General features: G+C 38.9%; 1 long non-coding RNA gene across 1 annotated transcript in view; it reads right to left on the bottom strand.

Annotated features, from left to right (window-relative positions):
* The window catches only part of LOC103386758 (uncharacterized), a 236,655-nt gene extending 220,047 nt beyond the window's left edge, over positions 1-16,608 (bottom strand). Inside the window, exons 1-3 of the long non-coding RNA XR_003050155.1 lie at positions 16,278-16,608; positions 13,241-13,353; positions 12,105-12,198 (exon numbers count right to left, since the gene is read on the bottom strand). This is a non-coding gene — a long non-coding RNA (uncharacterized LOC103386758). The remainder of the gene's footprint in view (positions 1-12,104; positions 12,199-13,240; positions 13,354-16,277) is intronic.
* Between the last annotated feature and the right edge of the window lie 5,119 nt (positions 16,609-21,727).

The raw sequence follows: 21,727 nt of genomic DNA, 5'->3' as shown, positions 1-21,727 counted from the left end.
CGACGCCCCCCACACACACACGTCCTGTCGACATGCTCTTCTTCACTGACGGAGGGAGGAAAAAAGAAGCAGAGGACAGCTGGTGAAAACCATTCATATTGATTAAACAATCTCTGTTCATCATATCCAAAAATAGTCCAGTCAATGTGGAAGGAAGAGCACGTTACAGTATGGAAACAGGAACAAGCTGCGGTAATAACCACGGGGCAGCCGTCCATTTGTATTCTTCCCGTCAGAGAGCATTTTGTTTGAATGTCCATCAATTGACACATAGGGTCAATAGAACTGTAGTACTTCTAAATATTCAATGGTATAATGTACAAACGTGCAATATCAACAAGAATGGTTTTGATCCTGTAAAGCGACAGACTGAGTCTGATTCTAGTATTTTTACATGGTGTTATTTTCACTTTTATATTTGCATGGAGAGGTCAGAACTCTACATTTGGATGCATGGTGTTAGTACACTGTGGAAGAAAATGTATTCCTCTCTATTTGAGGTGTGTGAAGGGCTTTGGCTACACAACAGTGTGTGATCAACATGTTCTGATATTCTTCTTCATGATATGCCACATATTCAGATAGGATACAGTCTGGACTGTAGGCAGGCCTGTCAACTCTAAAAGTTCATTGTCCACAACAACCTTTTGTTTCTGTTGCAGTATTGTCTCAAAGGACCTATGTGACTGTACATTCAGCAGCAGTTTCCAGTTTTGGCCCTTGGTAAAAGGGACTGGAATCAATGTGGATTCACACTAAAACCAATGTGAAATATACTCAATTATTTTCACGACTTTTTTTCACAAATGTATTAATTGTAAAATAGTGACAGACCATAAAGTGGAAAATGAAGAATTTTCCATAACTGTATCTTCATATATTTAATCTTGCCTTGCCTCTCCCCACTGTGCCACTCATGTATTTATTTATATATTTAAGTTTTAACTTGATCAGTTTTAGTAAATTACAGACACAGTTATAATGACATATTTTGACAGAATGCCACATTCTCTGGAGACAGGGTCTGTGTAAATGTGACTTTTTTACTATTTGAAAGGAGAAAACACACACACACACACACACACAGAGAGAGAGTCAGAGTGAAAGATGAAAAGAACAGACAAGTGCAGAAAGACACACTTGTCTCTCCATTCCCCCAGGCCCATGGTGTGGGCACTGACTCTATTTGACATCGAGATGCAGCATTTGGAGAAAGACAGAGTGGTCCAGACGCACGGGAACACAGGCAGAGAGGGAGACATCACAGCTTTCATGCCTTCGGGGGTTGTGTAAGTGTGAGTCATGGCTTGATGGGGTGACTTGTTCAGGGTAGCATCACCCTTATAACTTTCACTCCGTTCCGGGAGTTCAGACAGCTCTGACTTCCCTGCACCCTGTTCTCTGTCGTTCAGCAGAGAGAAGAGAAGGTGATAAAAATGGAAACGTGAGGCTGGATATTCAGTGGGAACCAAGAGAAGATGTGGATTTCTGGGAATGTGTAGTATAAATGAGATAAAGTTTCCTAACCAAAGATTCAAGCTGATTTCTGAGTCCTTGTTGTCCATGTCAAATGCAACACATCAAGGTTGTCCAGGAGTCCATCTGTATTATTATTCATGCAGTTCTGATGTGCACAAATAGACGCGCTTGCTAAGAACCTCAAGGACATTTTAACTGACAAGAGGCAAGGTACAACAAGGTCTTAGATTCCATATCAACAAAAACTCACCAAAGGAAAAAAAAAAAACCCCAAGGTCAGATGTGAAGGAAAAGTTTAGAACAATCACCTTGTATTATTTTTCCAGTTTAAATGTTATACACTGACTACTACATCAATTAAGAGCTTTTTTAAGTGACCGCATGTAATTCAAATCTGTGTGGATGCAAAGTGGGATTTAAAAAAACCAAGACCAATTTAGGCTTGTCGACAGTTTCTATGGAAATCCAATCTGAAAACTGTTTTTTTTTTTCTTTTTACACTCACCAACATAAAGAGCTATTTAAAAGGCCCTTAATTGGTTGAGTCAAGGTGTACAGGTAGTACTGAATGAGTACAAGGGGTCAAACACCCAAAGTAAAGTGCACAATAGGGTGCAGGCAGGGAAGAATGGATGGAGACGGGTGTCAGGTTTGATTTGTAACAGAAGAATAACAGGAAAGTTGAAAGGGAATATTTATAAGACAATAGTGAGACCTGCTATGATGGATGGTTTAAAGACAGTGGCTCTATGTTTAAAGTTCACCTCCAGTGAGCTGGAGGTGGCAGAAATGGAGATGCTGAGATTTTCACTGGGAGTGACCAGGATGGCCAGGATTAGAAATGAGCAGATCAGAGCGACAGTTAAGGTGGAGCAATTTGGAGATAAAGTTAGCGATGAATACATGAATATATCAGATAATGAATGTTAAAGACAGAGGTGGAGGAGGACAAGAGGAAGAGACAAGAGAAGATGGATGTAGTGACAAGCAGGAGTTAGAGGACATGGTGGGATATAGGGACCCCTAAAGGGAGCAGAGGGAGATGAAAAATTATTTTATATTATATAGTTATATTTATATTATGTTTATATATTTAAAGAGCACCTTTCTCTCCCTAACAGTTTGTGCTCTTTGGTCCACTCCACCAGGGTAGGAGTGTAAACACATGAAAGACCACCTGGATTTGAACACACAACCTTCTGCTTGTTTATCAAATATCTACTGCTTTATCTGCAAATTAACTACAATGGCCTTCACCATCGGCATCTTACAATAAAAAAGAATAATAAAAAACACTAAGCAGTCTCAGGACTCTTTGTGATAAGCCAGATGTGTATTGGGACCTTAATACATTAGTCTAAAACGTAATGTCAAAATAGTTCAGGAATTTGCACCTAGTATCTTATTGGAAAGTCACTGGTTTGCTTCAAAATACTCTAAAAACATATCACCTCCAGCTCACAAACCTAAAGTAAATGACCAAAGATAAAGCAGTTGAGATTTTCTTTGTGAATAAACAAGCTGAAGCTAATAAAAGGTTAAGAGGTTTCAAGTTATTTGAAGTTAGGCGGCAGGTTCAGACATGCCTCGAGGAGAGACAATGAATATATCGCACAACCAAGATTGGTCAAGTAGCTGTCAGGCAGGAGGAGAGAAGGAAGACCTCAGCAAAGATTCTAGACAATGGTCAGACAACGGTAGTGGACATATATAAATGCAGAAGATGGTGGAGGTTCTGGACAGAGGAGACACGGTGAGATGCAGGCAGATGATCAGCCCTGGCGACCCCTGAAGACTGCAGCTGATAAAGAAGAAAAATAAGCCGTCGGCTCCAATCTGTGATCTCTCTACTCCCTCAGGGTGTATTAAGATTTAATCACCATCATAGATTAACTTTTCAAAAACAGTTCAAACTTCCCCTGCTTCATCTTCTTTGCCTTCTTGACTAGAGGAGGTCTTAAATAAGTCATTACTCACAAAAAAATATGATGCTGACACAAATGTCGTCTGTTGTTGCAGGAGCAAAAAATCTCAGCAAGGTGATTTTCATCCTGCAGTAAAACAAATGAAAAGCACAAGCCGCCTGAAGGGCGTGAAATCATTTTGAAACTATGGTTTGCTTTGAAGGATTGTTGGCCACATCCTCATTTGCTTAATTAGTAGTTAATGGGCTAAAACATGCAAAAGCTCAGTCTGGCCCTCTAATTAGTTTTTTGCCTGCTAATTTATATTGTCGATTTTGTGCCATTAATCATTTCTGCATAAAAGAGAGGTTGTTATTTTTTTAGAGATGAATGTTTGACACCTGCAGCTCTTTGGCTTCTGCTCTCGGCCCACAGCCAAGGGCCATGAACAAGAGGGGAGACATGAGAGTAAAGAAAACCTTTGAATAATAAAATGTCACATAATGACCATGTTTAATGAAGAAGAGCGCCGTGGAGCAAAACAGCCTGACTGTGTAGAAGTAGGAGAAGGATGATGATCATTTGGGATCGTCTTTGTCGCCAGGTCAAAACCTTTGTCTTTGTCCTGTTAAAAGACTGAAATACATTTCCTTTCAATGGCACTTTTAGTCTTGGGAAATAAAAAAAGCGTTTCCATTCAAATTTAGATAAAAATTATATCATAAAAAAATAGATACGTGGTGCATTGGCCCAGAGGCAATGTCTCTGTCACTGGTGTAGAACCCCAGGGTTCACCTCCTGGGCATGATCGAATCCCAGTCAGGGCAGTTGATACCTTCCAGTGGACTCACCACCTGCAGGAAGGTGCATGAGGGGCTTGTGCAGTGTGATTGGGGTGGTGGTCGTGGAGACTGCTGCCCCCGCGACCCGGTAACGGATAAGCGGATGGAAAAGGATGGATGGAAAAAATAGATACACAAATATACTGTCTATATCAAATAACTAGCAATCCTGCAATGTAAGAGTTAAATAGTGGTTCACTGTTTTTGTCTTCTTCAAAAGTAAACCAACATTAATGGAACTTTTTTTTCCTTTCATATGTCCTTTGTACCTGCCTATCCTTTTAGGTTTGTCTGTAATTATGTACTAAGGTCCATTTGGTGGCACACAGCCACAGCCCGAGTCAGAGTGCTTGGTGTTACAAATCCTATCTGAAATGCTCAGGGAAGAGAAAAAAAAACACCTATACAAAAAAAAAAAATGGATCAAGTGCCCACATTGTGGCTGTGCATTCCAAAAAGCAGTGGGGTGCCCTCTTTGATATCTGCCTGGAGAACAAAACAGCTCCGCAGCCTATAAGGTGGCATTTTCAAAGGGAGAGGCCATAATCCAGACTTATGCACTAAATCCTGTGTACACTGACATAATGCCCCCTAAGCTGCCTAATTCCTTCCCGAGCCCTCACTGTTTTCGTCACTGCCTGTCTTTTTCCCTCCACTGCCTTTCCCTTTACTCAGTGTATTTTCTCTCTTTCACACACCAGTCACTTCACCCACTTCACAGTATTGTCCCTGTTTTTATTTCCGTGCCTTCTTTCTTCTCATTTCCCGCTCTCATTGTTTTTCCTGAACATATTTATATTCTTCACTCCCGTCCTCCTTTTTCCTACCACCACCCAGCACCCCCTCCTCCCTCTCTCTATTTATGCACTTCCATCACAATACACAACGAAAAAACAACAACAGCAGCAGTGATATTCTGTACTTTGCCCAAACAACTGTCTAAAGTCCCGGGTTGCTAGGATACTGGGCAGCCATTGTGATTGGTTCTCATTATGGCTGGGATTTGCTGTTTAATCTGGGACTGTGTAATTGGCCCACTCTACAGTGTTCAGTGAGGCTTATGTCTTGGGCTCAGATATGATACAGTGTCTGTATCAGCAGAACGTGAGGTGCTTCAGTCAGGGCGGAAGAATGAGCGCTTTGTTTGTCACGAGTCATGTGACGCAAAGGAAAGTGATGCACCATTGTGGGTGCAATGAGTGGCCATGGTGCTGACATCACAGCCTGAACATTAAGACTGTGGTTGACACATGGGCACAATCTGGCAACTTGTGGCACGCAGTAATGTGAAAATAATCATGTTGTTGTTTCTCACAGCATCAGAATAGACCTGCAACAGTTGGTCGGACAAGTTCCATAAAAGATTTTACCAATGCTTTCAACCAATCACTGAGGAGCTCCTGAGATCCAGAAGGACATGATTTAAACTGCAATCTTTAAACACAATCTTTCATCCACTAGGTCAGGCATGGGCAAACTACCGCCCGGGGCCAGATGTGGCCCGCTTGGCTTTTTAATCTGGCCTGCCAAACTATCCAAAATATGTTATTAATTATATTATCATTATACTTCTGGCTTTACCCTGCAATGTCCTCATTTCCCCAGTAGATTGTGTAGAAAATGCTAAAAGCATTTTAGCAGTTTGTTGTAGCCTTTATGCATGACTTTTACATGTCATTTATCGTAGTTTCCATCCAAATGCTTCATCTATCTGCTCCTGACTCGGCCCCCCATCAAATCTTAGGACCTATTTTGGCCTGTGAGTCAAAAGTTATGCCCACGCCTGCACTAGGCCATAACTAGCCAGAGATAAGTTAGGGATAGTGCTGCAATACAGGAACAATTTGTAAAAGAGCACTAGAATGAACTAAAACATAATTAAAATGTTTATGCCTGAAAAACACCTAAATGCTTACAAAAAAAGTTACCTTAAAAAGAAGAAAGATTAAAATCAGCTAAAATAAGTCTATTATTTGACAGGCTTAAAAACACTTCCCTTAAATAATAACTCCCTAAAAATAATACATTTGTGACCGTGTGATTTGTAACTCTTAGCATGTAAGAAGCATGTTGTTTAAGATTAAAGTCTTTAATTTGTCCCACAATGGGGACATTTACAGCACTGACAGCAGCAAAGTACAGTAGAGGGCATAAAGAGTAAAGAATAGCATAGTGCTATAGAAATAAAGATAAAAGTTTGCTGTTTCTTAACATTTATATTACAGGTTTAATAGCTCTGAAATATCACATTTCAAAAAATTATAATTAGAGACAATAAACAAAAACAAGACTTTGATCTAGCTGGTCTAAAAAAGTATCTCTTGGCGCCCTCTATCACTACAAAGGTGATTTCTCAGTAAGATTGTAGGATATGATTAAAAAGAAAATCAGAAATGCTGCTACAAAGGAGTGTGTAATTTATGTGGAAAAATAAAACCTGCGTGGATAATCCTAATCCACACACACTGTGAGCCTTTGTAAATGTAATAATATCTCATTGAAATTCCATTCAGCTGAATCGTTTGATGGGATTAGGGGCAAATCAGGAAACTGACCACAAAGGCCACAAACCTGACTGCAGAGATCCAGACGAACTCTGCTCTAGTAGCTCTGCATGTTAAATATTCCAGCCACCTGTAAAAGTATATTCTTTATCATTTGTAAGGCACCTGAAAATTATTTTCTTAAATACTTTATTGACTCTCAGGGTAACAACTGGCCGTTTAAATGCCGTAAATGTTATTTATCCTATTGGTCGACAACAACTGATTTGTTGTGTTCCAGCACTGCTACTTTTCTAAGTGTGTGGAAAAACAATAAAAGTGCCAAGAGTAGTTGAGATCAAGAGGTGCTCAGCTAGAAATGTTTGCTCTGGTGCTTCCCAGAAGGTCAGTCAAGTCCCGGCTATAGATAGAACTGGACATAAAATATGCTGTATTCTTTCTTCCTTTGAAAAACAACAACAACAACAAAACATACAGGCTTTATTACATTGGGGAACAAAACCTTATTTTTTGTGTTATGAAACTATAGTCTCATTTATCTACTGATATATGGTGTAACCAGATAGGCCAAAAGTCTGGCTCCCAGGCCATCAATGGTACTTGTTCAGGTATACTGTGGCCAAGAGAAATTGGTGTGTGTTATTATTTTGTGGTCTAACTTTTATAATCATGGTTTGGTTGGCTTGTCTGGATTGATTGATTTGTATCATTATTAGATTTTAGATTTTAGCCTGATTAGTCTAAGAGTTTACAGACTAACCAGGTTGGTCCAAACTCTGGCTCAAGGTCCTCTGGGGTGGTACTTGAACATTGTCAAGTGGCCAAAACAAGTGAACTGTGTCTGTACTGTCACTATAATGAAATTGGTAATATTTGGAGGTACTAGATAGCAGGGTAAAAAACCAGGGGAATGGTTATATCTTGATTGAGTTAGCTCACATTTAATTACAGTATTTTTTGCCTCACTGTACTTAAAGTAATTATACAAATAACTTCAGTCTTTTTTAGGGTAAATGTTAATGTATTTCTGGTAACTTTATCTCTAATGAAACATGTTGACACGAACAATAGCTCTTTTTCCATGTGTTTCAAAACTGAATAAAAAATTAAAACATTAACATGTTTGATAAAGACAAAGCTATAGAAATTGATCTTCAGGAAAGACAGAGCTACTTAAAAGGAGTGAATGAAAATAAAAAAAAATTGAATTATTTTTACTAACATTAACACCGACTATCAACCACTACAGAGGAAAAAAAAAATCTCTGTCTGCCCCTCAGCATACAGAGATTATTGGGCCCAGCATGCATCTGAATTTAAAATGAAGGGACTTAAAGCATCTGCAATTGTATATATATTACACATTTGCACTGGTTTATCATCTGTTCAGATGGAAGCTCTGTCAAAAACCATCTTGGAATTTCAATTTGGACAAATCAGCGCTTTTGGCAAATACAGTAACTGCGTGAAAACGAAGCAGTTCTTTTGCTCAGTTGTTAAAAAACATCCATGAAGAAATGAATCTGTGAGGAGGAGGATAAATACCACTGTATTTACCAGAGCATCTCTGCAATCAGAGAACAACACAGCACGTACAATATACACGCTGAATTTCTACACATGCTTGATTAATGGTTGCAATGACAGTGGTTATTACATAAGGGTTCGACCACAGCGGTGATGTTAAAGCAGCGGGTCATTATTATAAAAAAACAAAATCACTGCCATTCATTTCTATCTCTGTACCTTTACTCCATCATCCTTGAAGGTCAAGCTGAGGGAGGCTCATGAATGGAACCTCTCTTACTGGTCAATTATTCCTTCATGTGTCAATGACAGGTGTGAGAAGATGAAGGAACATTCTAGAGATGGAAATTTCTGATTAAGCCTCACAGTGGCTGATATTGAGTGGTATAAGGCGTGTTAAAATAATTCCATAGAAAAAGGTATTGCGTCATAAAAACTAGTTCACACTTTTTTTTGTCTGAGCTGTTTTTTGTAAATGCAGATGCCAGAAGCCATTGTGTTGAGTTCATTCCTAAAGGTGAACACAACTATAATGTTTTCCCTGCTAGAATAATATGGTTCTAATCACAAAGGCTTATAAATAACACCTAAGCAAAGGTTTGGTTCAAATAAATCCAAATATAAATGACAAGCTACTGTAACAAGAAGTGGAACTTTGCTTGTGTCAGGTACACCAGACAAAAGTAGAAGTAGATGAGAAGTGCAAATCAATTATAACTGAGCAGCAGACACTTCAAACTCAACTGAAGAGGCTAACTTTAACTAAATGGCTTTAGTTAAGTCAAAGCCAGATGTAGATAACTATTAGCACAAAGAAACAAGTTTTAAAGGTAGCCAAAATATCTTTTTGGAGTTGGAATGCTCTTAACATTTGCATAGGTTTCATCAGCTACACCACTTTTCCTCCCACAGACCAAAAACATGCAGGTCAACAAGTCGAATCTTAATTGTCCCTAAACCTCTCTCTCTCTCTTCCCCATCACATGATCTTGATGAGGGATTAAGGAAGGATTAAGCAGTGGAAGATACATGAATCAACCCCATGTCCCTTGTACTTTTCTGGGGTAAACCTGTGACACTTTCAGGTCCACAGTCATGTAAATACATTCCAGAGGCTGCGACACAAACAGAAAGCATGTGCTTGCAGCAGTTGCCCACAGTGTGCAGACATTACATCAAACCACTGCTGCTGTCCTTCTGTCTGACCCTCATCCTCCAGCCTCTCATCAACTCTGCAGCTGCTTTGTCTCGGCAGCATCACAGCCTAGTGTGTCGGCATGTGTCTTTTTTTTTTTTTTTTTTTTTTTTACTTCCGTGTGTTTGACTTGTGTTGCTGTTTTCTCCTGTGGGCCGAGTTTTACACAGCCTGTCAATCTCCTGAGCGTCACACATTAGAAGGACCAGTGGAGTGAGACACCAAGAGTGATGCCTCCTGGGAACACAGCTCTCTGTCTCCCTACACTTACCCCTCCTACCCTCTCCCCCATTGTTTGTCTTCATCCTCCAGTCTCTTTCTCCTCCTGCAAACCCATCTCTTTCCTTTGATGCGGATCCTTTTCTCTTCTCCTCCTCTCATCCTCCTCCTTTCTTTTTCTCCCTCAGATGCATCAGCAACTCCTAAGACTCCTGGCCAACTTTGAATGACCCCCCTCCCTCTCTGTTCAGGGAGGCTGCACGCTACATCTGTTGGTGCTTTCAGTGCTGGAGCGCTGGGCTGATCCCAGCCAACAGCCCCCAGCATGCATCGCAGCGAGTATGTGGCTAATGAACACCACTGGAGGAATGTGCCAACATCCGTCCTTTTTCCACCCTGTTTAGATTAGTTTCTCTCTCATTGGGGGCCAGTGTTTACAATGAATCAGCAACATAAAAACAAACTAGAAATACTGAGTCAGATGACCATGAAATGTTTGTGAAAATCTTTAAAAACAAAACTGGAGAAAAACTTTTTGTTGATAAACTTAAGTAATCACAAGAAATACCCCCTAGGAGGATAGGTATTGGTTAGAAAAAGTTAAACTACATGAAAAAAAAAACAAAAAACAAAACACTAACAGCTTAAAAAATAAATTTGATTAGAAACGATGCAAAACAGAATCAGAAATAGGAACAAAGGTTGTTTGCTGGAGATCTGCTTAGTTAGTATAAAAAGACCAAGAGAAACGAGTTAATATCAGAAACAGACCAAGTGTGATAAACTAGCCCAAAATAAATTCATATTAGCTAAATAAAAAAAGGAAGTGAAAAATAATAAAAATATGAAACTTTTTTTAGGAAATAGCTCAAATGTAATAAATATCTAGATGAACCAAATCATAGCTAAGCTAGCCAAAAAATAGTAATAAAACAGGAGCATAAATCAATAAATAAAACTCAAGCCTGAAGTCAAACGCAAAATAGTCAGAAAACATGGCTAAAGTTAGCAAAAGTTTGCAAATTCACTCAAACTACACCATGAAAACATTCCAGACAAATGACCTGTTAGGTTTCTAAAGTCAAATAAAGAACCTTCAGAACCAAATATGCAATTTCATTTTCTTTTGAAATTGGCTATAGTATGAAGGACTGTGTCCTGTAGATAGTGGAAATATGAGAGGACAGTTAAGAACACATAAAAATGCATGGCCTTTAATGCACTGAATGGACCTGACATTATTATAGATATAATGAAAGAACCAAAAATGGGCTAAAAAGCCTAAACTGGCACACAATGGTGGCTTTAACTGTAGGTATTAAAAGCCCAACAGACAAGACCCGATTGGCTCATCAGTGAGTAGACTTCATTATTAAGTATGTCATAAATGCTTTTTAGTGAAGCAAGAAGTACAGCAATGTTCTTAAAAGTTAAAGGGCAGACAAAAGGCAAGTTTATCTTTCAGGTACACTTGAAATCTACAGTGTATAGTATGGTCAGAGCAAGAACATTGGACAATAAAATATTTATATTGAATATTTCCAAATTGCCAACCAGGACATCCAGTAATTACTCCGGGAGACAACTTATTTTACTTCTTATCACTGCTTTCTTTTTTTTTTTTTTTTGTCCTGACCACCTGCACAAAAAGACATGAACTGCCCGCCTTTAACTCGCCTTCAAAATCAACAGGAAAACATTCAGTCAAGTAGAAATTGCACCAGACTCATGGATCCTTATTACCCATGGTGGTTTCTGGGGGACCGAAAGAACCCATGGTGCTTCCAATCACTGCACATGAGTAAGTAAACTAAAATCAAGTCCACTGAGAAAGGGGGTAGTGGAACGGTGCATCACAATCATCCCATGATGCTCCCCCCACCCTGTCTTTTATCTACCCAAGTGTGGTAATCAAAACCTCATGTGTTTGATCAATAGCTCTGGACTAAAGATTACACTCCTGTGGAAGTGACAGAGGCTACAGGTCGTGTATCAAAGGCCAGGGGAGTCATAGCTGGAGCAGGGGCAGATAACAGAGTGCAAGGGGAACGACAGGTGATGGAGTAACCACAGCTAAGTTGAATGATTTCAAAGGCCACCAAGGAAGACGCAATCACTTTATGTCCAAGGAGGGACTCACAGGATCCCAAGTTTAAAACTGAACTACTGGGTTCTTACTTGGCTGTTGCTAACAAAAAAGAAGCTGTACTGATAGAACCCGTTGTTGGCAAATCACAGCAAGTAGTTTGCATCCTACTCTGTTTTTAGGAAATACAATACTTCATTTGATCAATTAACAGCATTTGGGTCTAAAAAACCAAAAACGAATTATTTTCTCTGAATGCATATCATTTGATATGGTTACATTATGAAATGCCACAAAACTGAATTACTAAATGTTGGAAGAAAAATCCAGATATAAGAAGCAACTTACTTTTGCAGTCATGAGATGAAGTTGTCCCCTTGCTGACCAAGGCATCATTTTGATGGGTAGCATGGGATGAAACAGCACCTCACCTCAGGAAACTCTGTTAATGTAAAGAAAAACATGTCTCTCATTGGTAACACAGTTAAAACTTATATGTTAAAAAAGAAAGGGGAATAATATTGATTGTGTGTCATTATCTGCTAAGGTTAGCCACTAGCATCAGCCTTTGCATTGCATCACGTTATCCGGAAGAAACTAATTGAGCTAGCTTTCCAACTAGCTTTCCAATGTGGGCTGATGATTATAAACACATAGGGACATACACAGTAGTAACACTTTTTCACACAAGGTGTGTTTAAACAATATTTCCTTAAATATCTTATTTCATGTGTGTATATATATATATATATATATATATACACACTGTAAAGAGCTGTAAGGACAAAAGCTCCTTAAAATGAGCAGTAAACAGAAAACAATACAGTATATTCAAGTAATAGATTATCATATATACAATTAAATCTATCAGTAGTATCTGCAAAATCATCAACTTTAATATATTGGGGTAAGCGATGCAACATAGGTTTTAGTATTCATCCTGTCTGTAATTTATGTATATATTTTTATATTAATGTATTATATTAAATATGTCCTTAATCCCATGTGTGCATTGAAACAGCAAAGATTATGAAAAGGAGGACTGTAAGGCATTACAGTTTTAAATTTGGCTGTAAACAAAGAATGTTTTCATATTCAGTATATATATATAATGACTGAATGTCAAGGCAGAAACCCACCGTGAATTAATGTGAGAGGATAAAGATTGAAAATAAAGAGCCAATTATGAAAACAATAATAATAAAAATAATAAAGTCTGAAGGATAATCTGAGAAATGTTCCAAAGAGCATGTGCAGGAATAAATACATAGAAAAGAGCAGGAAATATGGTGTAATCTGGAATTCTGCATTATCAGCACAAAGGCCATAAACCCTGCCACACCTTTTTCACTGGCTCCAACCAAACATTCAAACCCAGGTATTCAAGCTCAGAAAAAAGACCAAAATGGCCTAAAAAAAATAACAAAACTTAACAATACCAACAATAACAATAAAACAGAAAGGCGTGTTCACTTTTAACTCACAGTCAGGAAGGACAGGAGACGGAATCCAGTTAAGATCAAGGGAGAGTTCAGTGACAGTGGTTCACATGGAGCTGGGGAACTGGTCACAGGTGAAACCAATCAGAGCAGAGGAGCTAATCAAGGATGTGAAGGCCAGCACAGGAAGAAAGGGAAACAAACCAACAAGAGAGAAACAATTAATGACGTTGTGAGAACACAGAAACAAACAACCAAAGAAATACTTTTTTTTTTTCAGCATATATGTAGCAAGACAAAACAATGAACTTAGCAGGAAATAGCTAGAAGTATGAAAAAAAAGACAACACATGTTGTTATTAAAATTAAAGGAATAAATAAATTAGTTAAGATAAGCCAAAAATGTACCTACATTAACAATGTAGCTAAGATATCATTACTGAACTGACACAGGACAATACACGGTAAGCCAAGAAAATAACTTAGATGAAGATTAGCCCCAGAGTAAGTTAAGTGTCAGCAAGGAATCCAAAAAAGTCAATACAACTAAAATAAGACAAAAATTAATAAAAATGTCTTTAGCCTAAACATTCCTAAACTGATAGCAGGACTCATCAAGATTAGGCCTGAAACATAACTTAATTTTACAACACTCAACATAGACAAAGCTGCAAGTTGTCAAAATAAAAATAAATAACCTTAACATTTTTAAAACAATGTTAGAAGAAGCAAAAAAGAAAATTGCTTCATATTTTTCTTTTTTGCTTCTAACAATGTTAGAAGCAAAAAAGAAAATTGCTTCATATTAAAAAAAAACAAACAACAAAGATAGCCTTGAAAGACTTTTAGAACGACTATTGCTGACAGCTGTGTCTCCGAACAATAATAAGTGTTAACACCAACTCTGCAGCACTTATCTCCTCATTTGACCTTCCTTCAGTGCAACAAGGAATTATCTCTAATTAGCTGTAGTAACAGTTCTCACTCACGTCTCTATTTTCACAGCCCCCGAATCACAGCCTCTTTATATATATATATATTTACTTGCAGTTTTAGGCAGAGCTCCACATAGGTTTGGGGTGTTTTTTATTAAAAATCAATGTTTTTCATTTCTGAGGATGCACAATGAGTTATTACTGAGATCAGCATTGTGCACAGATTGAAGACTTGGTCCCAGGCATCACTCACAACGACAAGACTTTCACAAGGACATTTATGATCTCAGCCAACACGGATGTACTTTTTTCTGCAGGTCCATCCGCGTACATATCACCATCTGTCCAATAAATAATATGTCTTTCACAGCCACTGCTGGAAAGACGCAGACATTTGGAAACAATTTGGAACATTAATATCCTCTCCGTAGCGCCTCCTTGCAGTGATCAGATCAGAAGTTCTGTGGGACTACTTGGTGCTGCCATTTTTTAACAAACGTCTCCAAAGGGCCGAGTAATTCGACGGTGACCTCGAATCCTCCTCGGAAACGATGAGCTAAGCATAGACACCATCTAATTAATGAGCCGCTCGCAATAGAGACGAACAAATTATGAAGTCGGTTTGAAATGTCAAGATAACCAATTATCAAATAAAAATGCCCATTAGGTAGTTCCTCTTGGCCACAGAAAAACCAACCTGAGTTAATGAGAAAAGAACAGGCTAAAATGTCTTTTTTTGGACGTTGTCATAAGAGACAGATTAGATTAGCTATAAATGAGATGATCCTCAGGGAACTGGATTCGGCCCTGCAGGTTTCCAAGTGTCTATATCATGGAATTAATGATGATTGGCTTCACACTTGATGACTTTGTTTTTACTCTTATTAAGTAAAGCTGGTGGAAGTCTTTTGTGACGGGCGTCATAACAACTACAACTACAACACCTCTGATGATCCAATGTTTGAGCTACAATGCTAACATGGGTGTGTTTATTTTTTCTTCTACTCTTGCAGTTTCCCCACATCTTTGTTTTTCATTATACTAGGAAAAACATCTAAAGATAAGACTCAAAACCTCATTGACCAAAAAGTCAGTGTTCTAGCTTAGCTATTTAGCTACTGAGTTTAGGTTTAACACTTTCCATTTGTACAGTTCTTTTTAATTGTTGATGTTTTTTCAACTTTAGTCCAATATTTGATTTTTTGTCATTCAGAATGCTAACTTTAGCATTGTGCATTGTGTAAACTGTCAAATTTGGAAAATAAACAACAATGTTTTATATATCATTTTTAGGAGGGCAAAAATTTAGCTTTTTTTGTCAGTTCAAGCGTTAAAGTGAAAAAATAATAAATTAATAAAAAGACGTACTATTTTTAGTTCAGCAGAGTGTAGAACCACTTGTGGTTTTGTGCTTATGAAATGCTCTACATCAGGTCTGGAGTGGCTGAAAAGAGGTCAAGCGGCTAATGTCTGGTTAATGGTTTGGTAGCCTCACTCATTACGAGCTCTCCATAAATTACATCACATCCTTCTTGCACAGCACCAGAGTCCATTAGCCGGTGGTAATAATAAAATACAATAACAGTTATGTGGGCTGTTTTATTACACAACAGCGGATCAGCAAAGAAGTTTTCCAGGCTTTTGAATAAGTAAACGGTGTTACAAATGGGATTCAAGAGTTTGTTCAAATTCAGCAGGTAATGACCAATAAATCCATTCAGACCATCTCCACATTGCTAATTTTGACATTTGGGTCACAATACTGTTGAGTGGAATAAGCTATGTCAAAAAGGTACCAAGATCTTTGCTGTTCTACAGAAGGGCGGGAGATGGACAACACATTTCAGTGAAAAATGGACTTCCAAGTGACTGGCAGATACCTCACCAAGATAGAGAGACTCCAGAGAGAAAAGCAATGAAAAATCAGGATTCAACAGTGAGGATGAGCTGGCCTTATGGTGTGATGAAGGATGGACATTAGGCAGAGAATATTCAGGAGCAAAGGAGGACGGAAAGATGAGAAAAACAAGGATTGAGAGACAAAGAAGGAAAGTTTTCACTCGGAATGTTTTTTTTTTTCAAACACATTTTGACAGGGCAGAGACCACTCTGTGGCAGGGAGTGGAGCCATTTTTGAAGTCTCCTACCAGCAGCTTGAGGGAAGCAGGGAGCCAGAATAGATATATCTCCTGGCTGCCTGGCTGTTTTTTTTTCTTCTTCTTCATTTCATTCTTTTTTCCCTGTCTCCTCCCGCCTCACTTTCTTTCCTGTTTTTGACAGCCAGCTCCTGAATCTCCAAGCAGGTGTCTTCTCATTTTCTGGCGAAACAGTGGGACAGTGCACACAAACACCCTGGTGCTGTTCATAAACAGATAAACACACAACTGCAAACCAGACAGACAGACAAACACACACACACACACACACATACCAAATGTATACAAAACAATTAGTAAATGTCCTCCATTAAATGGCAACAGTGGCAGAAATGAAAATGTAATGCAAATCACTGGTCCTCAACCTCCGGGCCGCGGACTGGCACCAGTCAGTGGGTCGATTGGTACCAGGCTGCACAGAAACACATTATTTCTATTTATTTATTATCTGATTTTCAAAGGGTGTTTTATTTTGAAATAAGCTGCACAGAAACACATTTTTTCAAAGGGTGTTTTATTTTGAAATATTAGCAGATTCTGTAGTGGTAGCTCTCCAGATGTAACTAGGCAGTAGGAAGGACTGGTCCTGGCACAGTGTCTTTGGGGGGTTTGGGGAGGGTGGGTACGTGTGAGAGTGTTGTGAGAGCCACACAGAGCCACTATTTTTCCCCTTTAATACATGCTAATAAGAGGCAGCCATTGAAAGCAGTGGGGGAGATTTAGTATGCGCTACCATTTTAAGGTCACTCCTTGTTCCCCGGCATGTCCTCATAAAGATGCTACTGTTATATGGGGTATTTTTGCGTCTTTTCATGGGGTTGTTGGGCCTGAGGAATTAGCGGCGTTATTGAGCCAATTTTCCATTTCAAGTGTCAGATTTTTGAAGCTGAGCTCACTGAGGATGAGCGGATGTTGCTGACTCTGGTGATGTGAGGATAAGAGTCACCCTCAGACCTCAGGTCTGTGAATGGCTGCTTTGTGAGGCCGCTGTTTGAAGTTGGAGGGTCTGCTGGGAAAGCAGGGTGTCCCACGCGTCGCGGGTGTCAGTGATTAAGTGTGACTGACTGTTGGATTGGGCTGGGGGGTGTGGGGTGGGTGACTAATGCTTACAGTGTATGTGCCCCTTGTACTGATGTGTTGGATATAGAGGCAGTGACTGCTAACACTGAATCGAAGGAGTCTGGAGCTTGACCCATAAACAGACGAACAAAGCCACCAGATTCCAGATGGATTACATCAGCTGTAACTGACACCTTGTCCACTCACATCCATTGCTTTTCAACATGCCTCATAGTCTATTTTCTTCTACAGAGGATCATAACGTACCACATCAACATTAACAAACAACAGAATTTTTTCCACTAATTTAGACACAGCAGATGCTTGTGAGTCAGCATTGCAGATTAGCAGTCCACTAAGGTACAATGCTACGTTGTGGCTTAGTTGCTAGCAAAGACCTCTAATTAAAAATATAAATTTTAAAATTCTTCTAATTCTTTTAGTTTAACTGCTTAGTTAATCAAGTATTGCTATTTATTTATTCATATCATCTTTGGGGCTAAATTGAAACATTTTGGCCATATTTTTCTAACTGTTGCATCACCCTTTTAAATTTCCCCAAATACTGTCTTCAATTAATAATTGAGAGCAGCTAATGCTATTATAAACATTCCAAGTATTTTCGCTTCTAAATGGTTTGTACTAATCAGCAATAAGTTTTTTTGAGTGTGATTTTTGACACATTTAATCGCATAACACCGCTGAGATTTAGACAACAGCCACAGCTTTGCTATTTAACACTACAAAAACCAGAAAACCGCTATTCTTGGTCACAAAACAATGGACTTGCATCGTCTATTACATCTCTCTGTAAGGACACAAAGTCCAAAGATCCTTTTGTCATATTTCAGCATGACACCATCAATGCATTTATCCTCCAGTGACAACTGGAAGGATCCGTGCCTACAGTACAGTGAAACTTCCTAAAGAGATTCCATTGTGCATTGTGATCTCCTCAGCTCTACTGGAGGAATCCCAGAAGGAGACGGGAGAACAAGGACTCAGGGAGTCCCAAAATAGCAACTCGCCAGAGGGAGTTGGGGAGAAGAGAAGAAAGGCTCACTGAGCTTCACCATCAACACCATGTCCTCCAACACCACAGCGGTGCTGGTGCTGGTGTACGTTACTTCTTCATGTGTCACTCTGTGTTGACATTTTTCACTGTGCTGCTGCTCACAGCAGAAGATCGGTGACACATCACCTCCTGGGTAGCTCTACATGACTACTGGCTCTCTGCCCAACCCTCAGCAGCAGACTTTTTACACAGTGATGATAAATGGATGGTTGTACAGTATTTCTCTGCTGGGGCCGTGCAGCCGTACAGGCCCACATGCTGCAACAATAACCTGATCACTTTACCTCATTAGGTAGCACAGAAGGAGCTGGAGTTTTACACTTTTGAACCTCACCCTTCTCTAAAATATCCTTCAGACACTCCTGACAAAACTGTGCAGCATCAGAGTGGACAAAGGGAGGAATGGCCTGGGGACACACATTTGAGTGCAGAACGTAGAGAAACAGATTACCATAATCAACGAAGACAGTTCAGGGAGAACCAACCTATAAAACCTGATAATGAGACGCCATAAGCCAAAAGCCTAATATCAGAGCAGTTTAGGTGCCAAAGGAAGAAGACAAAAGCCAAAAGTGTGAGTGTTTTTTACTGAACAAATGTGTCATTTCCTGATTTTAATTCAGTGCTAAAAACAGGTACTTAGTTCATCACTGGGTTTGATGTTTCAATAGCATGTAATAATAGAGAAAATGGCTGAGGTGTCCAAATATTTCAAGCCGCATTAATTGTTTTCACTTTCTTTTTATACACCTGAGTGCAAGGTAATAATTAGTTAAACACAGCGAACGTGGACTGATGTTTTTAAATGTGGTGTAATTTTATTAGGTAGTTCTTTTCAGGTGGAATGGCAATGAGAATTAACATCTCCTGAACATAACAGTGGTTCAATTTTGTTTTTGTTTTTTCTGTTAAGAGCAAAAAACAAGACTCTTGTCAAAACTGAACTGTCATTTTTGAGTTACTTCATATTTCTCTCCAGAAAAGAAAAACAAACAAAAAAAACAAAAAACAAACAAAGATACAGTATCTGATTCCTGGCTGTGAACGCTAACTCGTTGTTGACTGTGACACCTCTGAATACCAACTCCTTTTATTTGACTACAAAGAGGAGGGTTTGAATGGGAGTTTTTCATAGAGATTGATAAAACAGGTAAAAGAAGATGGAGAGTCACAGTGGTCAAATTACTTGCATTTAAATTAGGGGGAAAAAACAGCAACAAAGACAGCAGGAAATTACGGACACAAGGCAACAGTCCTGGGAGACAAGTGGAATTAAGAGAGGGTTCAGTCATGGAGAAAACTCTAAGCCTTCACCTTGTCTACTTTAATTTTAAAAGCAACTCTGTCCTGCTTCAAACAATCCAAACAATTAAAGCTGAAGCTCAATCATGTCTTACAAGATGCTGTGCCTTTACAAAAAATATGTTGGCTCAGACACTGGAAGTGAATAGCATTTCAATGCATTTCAATTCCACCTTACCTAAGAAAACTACAGTTAGGACAAGAATATCAAAATGCAAAAGATATAAAGCCAAAAGATAGCTGCGGAAATATGTTGTTAATGCCAGACAAAAGAAAACAAATAGCCAACATAATCATATAGAACTACGGGATTAGCTGAGCCAAGTGTTACCTGCGAAGGTGGCTATGAATTCTCAATAAGTAAGTTGCTAGTTCAAATGTTTCTAAGCAACTAAATAAACAATATGCAACAAACAAACGGCAAAAAAGCAAGGGCAACATTTCACTACCTAAACAACATAGGTCAAGGTTCAAGAGTTGTCCCTGAAATGCCATTACCACAAACCACTGCATTGATTTTGAGCTTAAGGTGTGTACATGGTCGATATTTATGGCAGCAGGGAAAACTGTCACAACCTTTCAAAGACCTCGGAGATGTCAGAACCAGATGTTTTGAACTAACAGAGAAGATCCAAAAATGACCTGACTAATCCTCCCACACAATGTGCGATAGAACCAAATTAAAAACATTCCTGATAAGAGATGACGCACCGTCTCTGCCTGTTTTTTTTTCCTTGGCCCCAAAAGTAATTTCTGCATCTGACTGAATCTTTTCCATATTAATACACATTATGCAAATGTCAGGTTATGTGCTGATGGCAAAATGCAGCAGAATACACGTTTTTAAAACATTCTCAGATTCACTTATTTTGCTCATGCATAGAGAATCTAAAGGTGTTAATGAAAAGTGGGAAGGGAAAATGAAAAATGGAGATGATTGCACAGTCGGCTGAATTAATGGTTTCCATTTTATGCACAATAAGGGCAGAGGGTGGGGATGGGGGGGTTGGTGGCCCCTATTTATGTTAGTAAATGCTTTGTGTGCAACATTGCTACATTCATGTCAGCCGTCAGCAACCAAAACAACACCTCTGTTGTCCAGCGCTGCGAAGAAAGGTAGTGGAATGATTGATTGCACTGTTTATGCATTAAAACTGACGTCTGGCACTTTTGTTTTTTGTTTTGACACATTTCATGCGCAAAATAAATTGTGTAAAATAAAAATTCCAAACAACACGCTGCATTAACGTTCAAACAACTGTCTATAAGGTAGTGTTTTTCAAAGGGAAGTGTTGCTTCCTCTATGAATAACAACAAAGTTTGGACAAATGGGACTAAGCTAACCTGTTGTTAACGTGAATGTATTATTGCAATCCTATGTATGGGGATGACTGTGGAAAGTGCTCAAAATATCATTACATAAGTGCTGTGTATCATAAACATCGCTAAGGAGGAGGCCTACAGGAGTGCGGACCGGGCCAAAACACACTGACCACGGAGCTCAAAGTAGCAAAGGAGTGCTACAGTAAAAAGCTGCAGTAGAGTTTTTCAGCAAACAACCCTGTCTCAGTGTGGAAAGGCCTAAAAAACATTACTGTGTGGTTTGGTTCTGCCACCAAGGCAGACTTCAATGCTCAAAAATATATTTTTTAAATATATTTTCTATTCTTTTTTCTCCTCTTCATGTAACTTATTAACCAGTTTCTTTCATTAATCCTCTACAGCTATGTAAAATCAGAATCAAATTCCTTGTATGTCCTCATTCTTGGCCAGTAAAGCTGATTCTGATTGTCTCATGTTGGTATATGGAGTACAGTACAAGGCCATACCAAAGAATGAAGTCTGATTTGTTCAGTCTAAGTTTTTACTTCCTTGTGCTCAAAATATCATAGCAAGTACTGTGCAACCTATTTATACTTATTTTACTGTTTGTGTTTGTAGTCTAGTACATGGCCAAACCTTTAGAGGCCTTTAGACAATCTTTTTACTTTTAAAATTCCTAAAA

The sequence above is a fragment of the Cynoglossus semilaevis genome, chromosome 1, assembly GCF_000523025.1.
Source record: "Cynoglossus semilaevis isolate Cse_v1.0 chromosome 1, Cse_v1.0, whole genome shotgun sequence".
In the NCBI taxonomy this organism is placed as follows: Eukaryota; Metazoa; Chordata; class Actinopteri; order Pleuronectiformes; family Cynoglossidae; genus Cynoglossus; species Cynoglossus semilaevis.
This window is presented reverse-complemented; position numbering and strand designations above follow the sequence as displayed.